Consider the following 11,183-nt stretch of genomic DNA (forward strand, 5'->3'; position numbering starts at 1 on the left):
TAGCTAGCCATGTCTGCTCTAGAATGCTGAACATTCTGTTCCCCTGCCTTGTAGCTGCTCCAGGGGATAAAGGGTCTGTTAGCTAACCACTGACCCGCAGGCTTTGGAAAGATGACTCGAGATAACCAAGGGTGACACATGGTCAGGAAAGTCCTTTTCTTCAGGATTGGGATGGAGAAGTGTCCTGACTTGAGCTGCCTTCAAGACCTTCAACCTCCAGTGAGCACTCTGATGACCCAAGGTGACCAAAGTGTGTTGGAGATGCCATAGACCCAAGGGAACTGGCTCTGAGCTCCTCTGGATGGAGCTCAGCCCATTCTTAGACAGATAGACAGACAGACACACAGGCTCCAGGCCTGGATGGGAAGATTTCCAGGCATGGAAAGAACAGTCAGCTCTGGGGAGGACCTGGCATCATTTTGGGGGACCCAAGGACACCCCCTGCACTGAAATGTGATACCACAGAGGATTTTAGCAGAGACTGCCTAAATGATGCCATCCCTTGACCTAGCCATTCAGTGACCTGGCATGGACGTCTCATTCGAACTTTATTGGAAAGAAAGGACAATCAAGTCTGTCTGTGCAGAGGTTTTCAGTAGCAGTGACTGTGGTTCTGAAAATTGCAAATACAGTCCTCCAGCAGGTGAGGACCCAACAGGGACACGTTGGCTACCACAGTCCTAGGAGGCAGCAGAGAAGGAGAGCCTGGAGAGACAGAGACGGCAGAAGAGGACAGGCCCGAAGCCAAGGTAGGGGAGTATGCCCAGTTGTCCCAATGAGGAGGAAGGGGGAGAATAAATCTGGGGCCTGAGGCTGGAGTGGAAGGGCACTGCAAACAGACAGGGAGGATAGGAGTGTCCACAGAAGATGGGGGGCAGAGCTCATGGATTCTGGAGGGATATGCCAGGATCTTTTGCAGAAAGCACAAAGGGTGGTCAGTACAGGGTCATGGGGCTGTGTGGCTTGGTGGCAGGTGGGCCCGCAGTGTTCCTACCCACAGACTGATTGGCCTGCCCTCAAAGGGCTTTGCTCCTGGGCCCTGCCAAGGGCCAGCCTGGGGGGCCTTGTCTGGGGACTGAGCTAAAGGTAATAATGGGGGTGAGGACGTCATTGGATGAGGACACCATTGTGACCTGTCTACCACGTCAGCTGAGACTGAGGTCCTCTGGGGACATAGAGGCAGAGGAGGCAAATGCTCAGCCCAGGGTCCCTGAATCCCTTCCAGAGCCCTGCCCAGGGTGAGGATAGGCAGCAGACCCAGCTCGAGACTGGCAAGTCCTTGGGCCAGGCTAACACCTTCCTTAGGCAGAGGAGTTTTCCTTCAGGTACAGGAGGGTTCTTAACACAGGGCCAGCTGGGGAGATTTCTGGGGGTCTGGGACCTGGGAAGTGGGCAGTGTGTGCCATGACCTGGGGAATTTCTCTCACACTACTAGCTTTCTTTGGAGTCCTCTGAGTTTAGTTTGAGGCAACAAGAAAGAGGATTCTGAGATGGGTGGGTGGGATGGTGGCTGGCTGCCAGAGGGGCCCATGTCACAGAACAGAACCAGAACCTGCTCACCCTTCCCCCTGCAACATGCCCCCTCCCCTTTAGGGCTGCCTGGCTGAGGGATAAAGTTTCCCCAAGCTCTTAGGCAGCCCCTGGGGCACAATTCTTGACTTTTTCGAGGGTACTATGGAGTAATGCTGCCAACTGGGGAAGGAGGGCTTAGCTGTTCCCTAAGCCAATCTTCCCCACGTTTGCCACCCTCTCCCTCCTTTCTGGGAGGGGTAATGGTCTCCAGGGAAGCCCCTAAAGGGGATTCCAGGTTTCTAGTTTTCCTCCCTGCCCAGGTCAGGGCTGGTTTTTTTGCCTGAAGATACATTCTATGTTTCTCCGCCTAAAATTTGTGTATATTCTAGGTGTCATTGATGCTGGAAGAGGCCCAGGGAATTGTCTGAGACCTGTTTTGGGGTGACAGAGGGTAGACCTGCTGGCCACAGGAGAGACCCACAGTCCTGGGTACTGCTCTGGCTGGGGGCAATAGTACAATGGGTGGTATAGGAGGGGTTCTGGCTAAGTTTCTAAGACCTGGGCCAGACCTCCTTGCCCACCCTTCCTTGCTCCTCTCCCTTGGAAGACCAAGGACCTTCAGGGTCTCTGCTTCACTCCCCACCTTGTGACCATCCATGTCACAATAGGTTATGTCATGGCAACATTCTGTTTCCTCCCTCCTCAGGGGAAGGCATCTCTGTCAGAGGAGGGCTCTGCTGGACAGGCCTGACAGGGGTCATAGAAGGTCAGGGAATGACCAGAGTCCCTTCCCTTCCACACCAACCTCAGCTCAGGCCATCATCTGGGAACCATGCGGAGACCTGGGCGCGTGTCTGTGCCCAAACGCAAAGTGAGCGACCTCTGTCTCCTCCTGGGTGGGGGTGGGCCTGGCTTCCCTTGGTCTGGCTTCCCTGTCTTTGGACACTCAAGTTTGAAGTGGGGCTGACTTAGTCAAAGCCATAGCCTGGGGTCAATGTATGAGTGATTTCTTTGGGCTTTTTCTGTCTGTCTCTCTCAGTGACCTGGCACTGTTGTGGTCATGACCCTCCCCTCCCAATGTCTGTGGGCTTCCTGGGGCCTCAGCGTGACACAAACTGCAGCCCACCGAACCTTCCAACTGGGCCAGGCTAAGGTAGACCCTCAGGTTTAGATCTTTGAGGTCTCTTGTAAAGTGAGTTGGCACAGCTGAATGATGGGGCAGTGACAGAGAGACAAAGCAGGAGAAGAGAGCCACCTGAATGGGTGGGCTCCAAGAGACAAGGCCTGTCCCCTTGCCCTCTCCCCTTGCCCATGGGTTAGAAATCCGGGGTTACAAATGGCCCCCTCCTGCCTTGCCAGGCTACTGCTGTTGCAGCTGCCAGTGCCGTGGTGCAGATGTGTCCCTGGGCACTGTCAAATTCCATGTGCCAGAACGTGGGAGCTTTCAGTCCACATCACCCCACAACCAGTCCTTGTGCCACCCAGCAACTGACTTGTGCTGTTGTCTTTCAGGTTCTCTGTGCCTCAGCTGATCGATGGGCCTCATGGTGACATGATGAATCTCTCCATTAAATATATCACTCAGCGAACACTGCGGGTGATAGGAAGGAGGGTCCTTGCCCTCTCTAGGGGATGAGTCACTCAGAGTAGTTGGGAAAATGACCCCTTTCCCCACCTGGAGCTAGATCAGGTGTGTTTTACAAGACCCTACAAATTCTGAGGACAATGTCCCACTTTGGGGAATTCTCTTAAACCCCCAGAACCCTTTGCCCCTCGTTCCCCATCCTGAGCCCACCAGGCTGCCCCCACTGCTCTCTGTTTCTTAGGTATCCAGACTAGTGCCCTCACTGTCATCTCACTGATTCCCAGGAAGAAAGCCCAGGAGGAGATGCCCACCCAGGACAGAGCTGCCCAAAGCTCTGCAGCCTGTCTTGGGTTCCTTCTGTGTTTTCTGGACCATGGCAAGGGCTTTCCATCCTCAGCCCCAGACCCAGCGGGAGCCGGGATCCTCTCTAGCCCTAGAGCTACCATGGCCCCAAATTGTAATCACAATGACAGTAACGATAACGAGAAGCTGCAGCAGCCCTTTCTAGGGGCCTCCTTGATAGCGTTTCTCTGACATTTCAAGATGGCCATGGCAATTTTGCACAGGTGTTATCACATGTGAGCCTCCCAGAATCCCTTGGAGGCTGGTGCTGTTAGCATCTCCACTCTGCAAAGGAGAAAACTGTGGCTTAGACAGTTCAAGTGACTTTCCCAGTCATTTACCAGATGCAGGACAGCATCTAAGGCAGCATTAGAACTTGGTGTTTCTTGCTTGCCAGACCCAGCACTCTACCCATGATGCCATCTAGTCCTCTCTGGTGGTTGACTCCCTCTGGTCCCAGGAGAGTCACAGAACCTGAGAGTCCAGGCAGGAACCTCTGACAGCCACCCATTTCACCTGGAATAATCTCCCCTCTACCCCCTTCTTCCCTCACCCCCGCCCCCCCACATACCCTGCCTTAACAACCCACTCAAGATGTAACCTGGATCCAGCCTTGGTTTGAAGCCAGAGGTCTGACCAGAAAACCCACTGGGACCCCAAGGTAGCCCTTGAACCTTTGGGGCAGCTCTCAGTGCTAGGCAAATGGGCCCAGCATCAAGTCTTTGCTATCTGGCTGGCCTTGAATGAATCCCTTCACCATTCTGGACTTCTAGGTGTCCCGTCAGATGCCTCCAGGTGTGTCCAGTAGGCTCTCTGGGACCCCTACAGCATTCAGTCCCCAGGCCTGGCTCTCTCCCCTGGTTGTCTTCAGCCTAAACCAGTCTAATGTCTCTTTCCCAGGCCAGCCTTCCAGATACTGGGCCATCTCTCTCAGGTCTCCAGCCTCAGCCCGTGCTTCCTCAAGTGACTCAGCCTAGCCCGTAGGCCATTATGGTCTTCAGTTCCCGGTCTGTCCTGGACACACTTGTCAAGTCCTTCCCCTCTAGTGACATAACCTCCTAGACTACCCACAGTCCGGGGGTGCAGGCTCTCCTATGTCACCCACCCTGTTATAAACAAGGATGTCCAAAGTCCCAGTTCAGGACATCAGGAAAGTCCTGGAACAGGAGGCAGGACCTGGCCTGGGCTTCACAGGCAGCTCAGGATTCTAGATTCAGAGTTCCTCTGTGGTTACAGCTCCCCAAATGCAGGCCAGTGGTCTGGATTGGATCTGCCCAGGACAGAGTAGGAGACATCAGGACTCCTCCTTCCCCTGCCCTTGCTGGAAGGTCTCCACCAATCTTCACACAGCCGAGAGCAGGGGGCTTTGGCGCTGCCTGTCCTGCCCCACTTCCCACTGGTGACTCACTGCCAGGGAGCCCAAGGAGCCCTGCCCAGCCTCCTCACCTTAAAAGAATTGGTGTCCAACTCTGCTGCTCTGAGCTTGTCCCTCACAGGCTGTGGCCCTAGGATTTCTTCTCACATTCCAGGCCATGCAGGTCTCAGGGGACAGGGATTCTTTGATCTACTGTGGGTCCTGGTACTCCTCACTTCCTGGCATCTCTCCATCTCTGTCTAGAAGTTTGTGTTGTCTGGCTGGCTGTCTCCTTCCCCCACCATCCTCTCCCCTGTTTCTGTCTCTGTCAACAAGTATTGAAGCATCTACTCTGTGTCAGGCTGTAGGCTGTCTCTCCTCCTACCAATTCCCTCTCAGTGTCTCCCTTTCCCCGCCCCCCTCTCTCTCCATCTTGCTCCCACCTACAGAACCTTCCCTCTCCTCTCCCTTCCTCTCCTACTCTTTCCCCCTCTCTCTGTATTTCGGTCTTCCTGCCTATGACGGTCTCCTTTCCCTCTGTCTCTCATATCTCTCTCCTTCTTGGTCTCTCTCCGTCTCCCACCTCTCTGACTCTCTTGCCCCTGTCTGTGGGCCCCTCCTCCCCTTGCTCTCCCTTTGCCTTTTTTGTCCCTGTTTCTGTCCCTGTCTATCTTTGTGTGTCTCTCTTCCTTCTCCATCTCTCATATCTTTGTCCTTCTCTGTCTCTGTCTCTTCTCTCCTTTTGCTCCATTTCCGGAGCCCCTGACCCCAAGCCTCTGCCAAACTCTCCCCCCATCCCCCATTCAGTTGCTCCTCTCTTGCTTCTGTCTTTCCCCAGCATGGTCACAAAACCAGGCATGAAGGGAATGACTAGTTTTCACTCTGGAGCACCTCCCCTGGCTCTAGCCTCAGCCCCTGCCTCTTGTGGCATTTGCCAATCTGGGCACAGTGGATGAAACTCATCTGCTGAATCTTTCAGCCTCTACCCTGGCTTGGCCAATTGAACGTGGAGGTGTGGAGGTTTCACCTTCATGCATTCTGTAGACTTGAGTGAATGGTTTACTGCCAACGGATTCCATTTGATTCTGAGTTCATGTCTGGTAAACAAAGACTTGATGATCGCCTGTGGGGAGAGAAAGAGAGCATACCCTCTGAGGAGCAGTTGAAAGGACTGGGGTGCTTCACCCAAGAGGAGAAGAGTTGTGGAGCAGGAGAGGGGGCACAGGAGAGCTGTCCTCTCAAACTGGGATGATAAGACATGTTCCATGTAGCTCCTGGGTGCAGGGCCAACACCAACAGGTGAAGGCTACATACAGGGAAGTAGATTTCAGCACCCTTAAAAACTAGGGAGGATCAGATTCAGCTCCAGGCACCCCTTAGCTGAATTCTGAGGCGGTCAGGCCCCTACAACCAGAAGTTGCTTGTCCAGGCTCCTGTGCCCATGGGTAGGTTGCTGCTCAGCCTAGGAGCTCTCCAAGGTCCCTCTCCTCCTAAGAGCCTGTCAGTCAGGTGTGGCTGGGCAGTTAACCATGCTGGATTGGAAGGTCTTGGGATGTACATGAGGGCTCCCACGGGACTCTGGGCATGTTGGGAGCCCTGGGCCTTCACAAGACTATCAAGCGAAAAATGGAGCTAGGCTGAGATGCCCTAGCTCAGCACTCCTGATGTATTTTGGTCTACATCCCATGGTTGAGAATGATAGCATCCCTCAGAATGATGGCATACACTGACTCAAGGGGCATCCATCTTTCCTCCCTATTTAGCATCTCCTCCTAGCTCTCCCCTTGCATGGACTGGATCTTTTGCTTCTGGTGCCCCCGTGCTCCCTGGGGCCTTCCCTGATCTTCCAGGGGATTAGTACTCTTTCCACACCAGCAATGTGCACATCTTGCTTTCCCTCTTGTGCCCAGCTTGGCATCAAGAACCCCATGGACAAGGAGGCAGTTAGCAGGCCTGTTCTTTGAGGCCAGCTGAGAATTCTAGATTCACAGGGAAGGAGATCATTCTGGGGATGGAAACCCTGGAGACTGAGTGGCACAGAGGACAACCTACTTTATGATTCTCCCTCCTTTTGGGTGAGTGGTTCATTGTTCAGGTTAGGTTCATAACTGGGCCAAAGGTACACAGGAACTGCCCTAGATTTGCCCTTCTTGGGTGGACTGTTTTGTGAAATGGGAACTCTGACTCTTCAGGCTTCCCTCACTCCCACTCCAATGAGGTTCTTTAGAAAACTTCCCCCCTCCCCAATCCTTACCTCTTGCTTTCAAGTGTAGCCAGTTTAGACTCTATCAAAGTAGATATCACTCTCCAGATGTTCCTCCCACACAAGGAAAAGGTGGCATGGACAGGGCACATTAACACAAAGAACAGGATGCTGCAAGGCTCTGTCACCTTTTGACTCACTGACTTTTTCCAGGGAACGTTGGTCTCAGCTTGGGTCGTCCTGGGGCACCAAGCTCTTAACCACTTGGCAGCATTTGAGACAAGTACATGATCCATGAAAAGCTGCCAAGTCCCCTGATCTGGACCCCTCCCTGCCTTGTTCTCATACTCAGCTGTCCAGTGAGTACCCCAGGTATAGAAATAGTCATGGAGAGTAAAGTCTCCCAGAAGTTGCTTCCATGATGTTTTCCACTTCCCAAGATAGGTGCTTCCAGAACCTAGAGAAAAGAACTGTCAGGAGATGAGGATTATCAAGGGAGATCCCAATCCTCTTTTTAATCACACCATCATTTGGGACAGGATTTCAAAATGATGACTTAAATGATGTTTGCCTTGAATTAACTGTGTGGGACCATGAGAAATTCCCCCAATCATTCCTTGGATATTTAGGCCTGGGTATTGGGATAGGTAGACAACAGAGACAAAGAGCTCAGAGTTCAACCCTAGGGGCTTTTTCTTGTCCTTTTATATTCAACATCTTAGGAGATTTCCTTTTTCCCTCTCCTTCCCTTTCTTTTCCTTTCCTTTTTTCTTGTTCCCATCTCCCGTACTCTCCTACATTTCCTCTGAGCCCTTAGCCTGGTGCAATAGACCTCTCCTGTTGGCCTTACAAGCTCTCTTGCACTGGAAATCTGTTTCACTCCATCATTTAGTGTCTTCTCTTGCTCTAGAATTTGTTTAGAGTCATTGTTTACAGGTATTTTATGGGTGGTGGGGGGAGAGCTAGAGGAGGTCCATGCTTCTACTCTGCCATTTTACCTTTCTTCGGCTGTCTTTCCCACTTTCTTCTTTTCTTTCCCTTTTCCTGGGTTTTTATTACATTTCATTTTACTTCCAGTTATAAATTCTCACTTTTCTGCTCCCCTAACCATTGAGTAGACAGGAGAAAGAAAGTCCTATACAAAGAGAAATAATTATGCCAAACAAATTCCTTTGGAGTCATGCGTAAGTGAAGAAAAAGAAAGCAAACATGCTTTACTACTCCTTCTGAGCAGTAAATCAGATGAGATGGAGAGCGTATGTCATCATTGGTCATCATATTGATCAGATTTCTGAAGTTTTTCAAAGAGGATAATCTTTCCAATACTGTCATCCTTGCATACATTCTTCTCCAGTGCAGCTCATTTTACTTTGCATCAATTCCTACAAGTCTTTCCAGGTGTGTCTGAAACCTTTCCCCCCCCCCCCCCTCATTATTTCTTCTAGTCCAATGGGAGTCCAGTCCCTTCACAAACCATAACTTGTTTAGCTACTGCACAACTGATGGGCATTCCATCACTTTATAATTCTTTGCTACACAAGAAGCTAACATAATAACTATTTTTTGTACATGGAGGTTCTTACACTCTTTCTTTGATCTCTTTGTGGGATTGACTTAGTCCTTTATCAGGGGAACGCATAATTGAATGGTTCTTTGGGGCATAGCTCCAAACTTCTTTCTTGCCAGAATCATCAGACCAGTTCACAACTCCACCAATGGAGCATGAGTGTATCTGTCTTCTCACAGCCCCTCCCGCACTTGTCATTTTTGTTCTTTCCCCAGCTAAGCCAATAGGACAGTTCCCTATTTTTGACAGTGCCAAGCTTAAGCTCCATCCTCCTCATGACTTCTCCCTTTACTGTTAAGTTCTTCCTACCTCAGTTATACTCTCCTCCCTTCTCTATCTCTAGTCCTTGGTGAACCAACTGCACATTAATCTCCAGTCTGCCAGCTCTTGACCCCTTGTTCTATTATTGATCACAGCTTGCCAAACTTCAGCCCTGGATTACTCCATCTTCCACCTGCACTCCTATTCATCCACCCCTGAATGCACCTGGAGAAAAATCACAAAACCACAGCTATTTGGGTCTGCCATAAATGTCCGTGCTGTAATCTCAACCAAGCCTTCCCTGCAGCATCACCAATATTAGGTTCCAACCTAGTCAATTCCCTAGTCCACTCTTCATAGCAGCTGTGCCAAGCCAAGAGGTTCAACGACTTGCCTAAGGTCCTGCAGCTGGTAAGTGTCTGAAACCAGATTACAACTCATGTCTTCCAATCTCCAGACATAGAGGTTTTGTCACTGTGCCAACTCTCACGTACACCCGCACGTCTTCATGTCCTTTATTACATGGATGTGCACATATATCCCAATATACATGTGTACAGCCATGTCTGTACCTATGCATCCATGCCTGTGCATGCAAAGAGAGAGAGCTGAATACAACTCTCAGACTGGATAGACTCACTGATACTTGAGAGGAATGACCACCAGGATGCTTTCAGAAACATCTGGAAAGCCTCTGATGAACAAATGCAGAGTGAAGAGAGCAGAAGCAGGAGAACTGTACACACAGTTATGGCAATACTGTAAGGAAGATCAGCTGTGAAACCCTTAGTTAGCCTGATCAAGGCTATGATCCAAGACAAATCCATGGCCTGGGACCAGTTCATCTTTTCCTTGGAGCCTTGGGATATGGGAGCTGTGACTATGTAGTCTTTTTCTGACTGTATGTTTGGATCTGCCTTGTCACCATAGCAGTTTCTAAGAGTCAGAGTTTTTTCTGCTGCTTGCTCATTTCCCCAGTCTCTAAGGGAACTTGTACCTCTTTGTTAAAGTAGGACTTCGATGCAAGGGTGTAAGGCACACTGTTGCAGGCTTCTGAGGTTTTGTGCAGCACTTTTCAGAGAAAAATGTAAGAATCAGGTAGTTTTCAGTTCTTCCAAGGTGTTGTGATTGTAAGGAGAAGTGTCTGCTGCTCTCATGGACTGTGCTCTGCTCTGTAAGGGGCCACAAGCAATCTTTTTTTCCCTCAGACTGGGAGGAGTTTCTTGCCTTGACTGATGCTGCAAGCTCTGCTATGCCAGTGCTCCTGCTCACCCTGGGATGGCCACCCAGGACTGCAATCTGACTCTGAATATGAACAAAGTAACAGAGCCCTGCCTCAGGGGCTAGTAAAGGGACCCTTGGAATGTCCTTTCCAGCCCCTTGCCACCTGTGGGCTGCCAGCTCTGGAAGGAAGCTACTGCTGCTGCTGCTGAATGAGTGGCTCCCAAGGCTGCTCCTGGCTTTCTTGGCTCAAGGCTGTGCTGGTGCAGACTGCGCTGGACTGTGCTCCTCTCTCATCCTCGACTCAGAGAACTTTCTTGGGGACCTACTACATTGTCGTGGATGGTAAAATCGTTATATGCCACTTCTTTTTGTGGGTTCCACCGCTCTAGAATTTTGCAGAGTCATTAATTAAAGGTATTTGGATGGTTATGTGGCAGAGCTCAGGAAAGTCCCTGCCTTTATTCTGCCATCCTGACTTTGCCTCCTATTTCTGTTTTTCTGCCTTATTTTGTGAGGCACGGAGGCCCTAATGCATGGTCAGTTTTGGTGAGGGTGCCCTGTAGAGCTGAGAGAAAGATACACTCTGTCCTATTTCCATTCCCTATTCTCTAGAAGTCTATTGTACCTGACTTTTTCAAAATTCTTTTGATCTTCCTAATTTTTTTCTTATTTGCATCATGGTAAGATCTATCTACTTCGGAGAACTAGTATAGATTTATTGGTTTTTTCCCTTGTAGATCACTTAAGGGAAATTATTTTAACTGAAGACTTTGAATTATACCTTGTTTGGTGCATAAATGTCTAGTCTTGATTTTACTTGATACTCTATAGTGCCTTTCAGTAAAATATAGCTCCCTTGATCATCTCTTTTAATGACACCCATTTTTGTCTTTCGTTTTGTCCAAGATGATAGTTCCTGCTCCAGCCCCTTACCTTTACTCAGCGTGTGTCTCTCTGCATCAAGTGTTTCTTTCATAGAGAAAATGCCAAAAACCCCAAACCACATTGTAGGATTCTGGTTTTTCACCCACTTGACAAAGAGCATGGGGGAGCTCACACCAAGCAGATTCACTTAGGATGACTCGATGTGCATCTCCCTTCTCCCTAATTTATGTCTCCCAAGGCAGACATTAAC

General features: G+C 50.2%; 1 long non-coding RNA gene across 1 annotated transcript; it reads left to right on the forward strand.

Annotated features, from left to right (window-relative positions):
* The first annotated feature begins 1,163 nt into the window (after positions 1-1,163).
* LOC140515494 (uncharacterized) lies at positions 1,164-3,101 on the forward strand. Its single transcript, XR_011971055.1, has 3 exons — positions 1,164-1,325; positions 2,219-2,383; positions 3,025-3,101. It is a non-coding gene; the product is annotated as an uncharacterized lncRNA (long non-coding RNA).
* Positions 3,102-11,183: the final 8,082 nt, after the last annotated feature.

Source organism: Notamacropus eugenii, chromosome X, assembly GCF_028372415.1.
Source record: "Notamacropus eugenii isolate mMacEug1 chromosome X, mMacEug1.pri_v2, whole genome shotgun sequence".
Classification (NCBI taxonomy): domain Eukaryota; kingdom Metazoa; phylum Chordata; class Mammalia; order Diprotodontia; family Macropodidae; genus Notamacropus; species Notamacropus eugenii.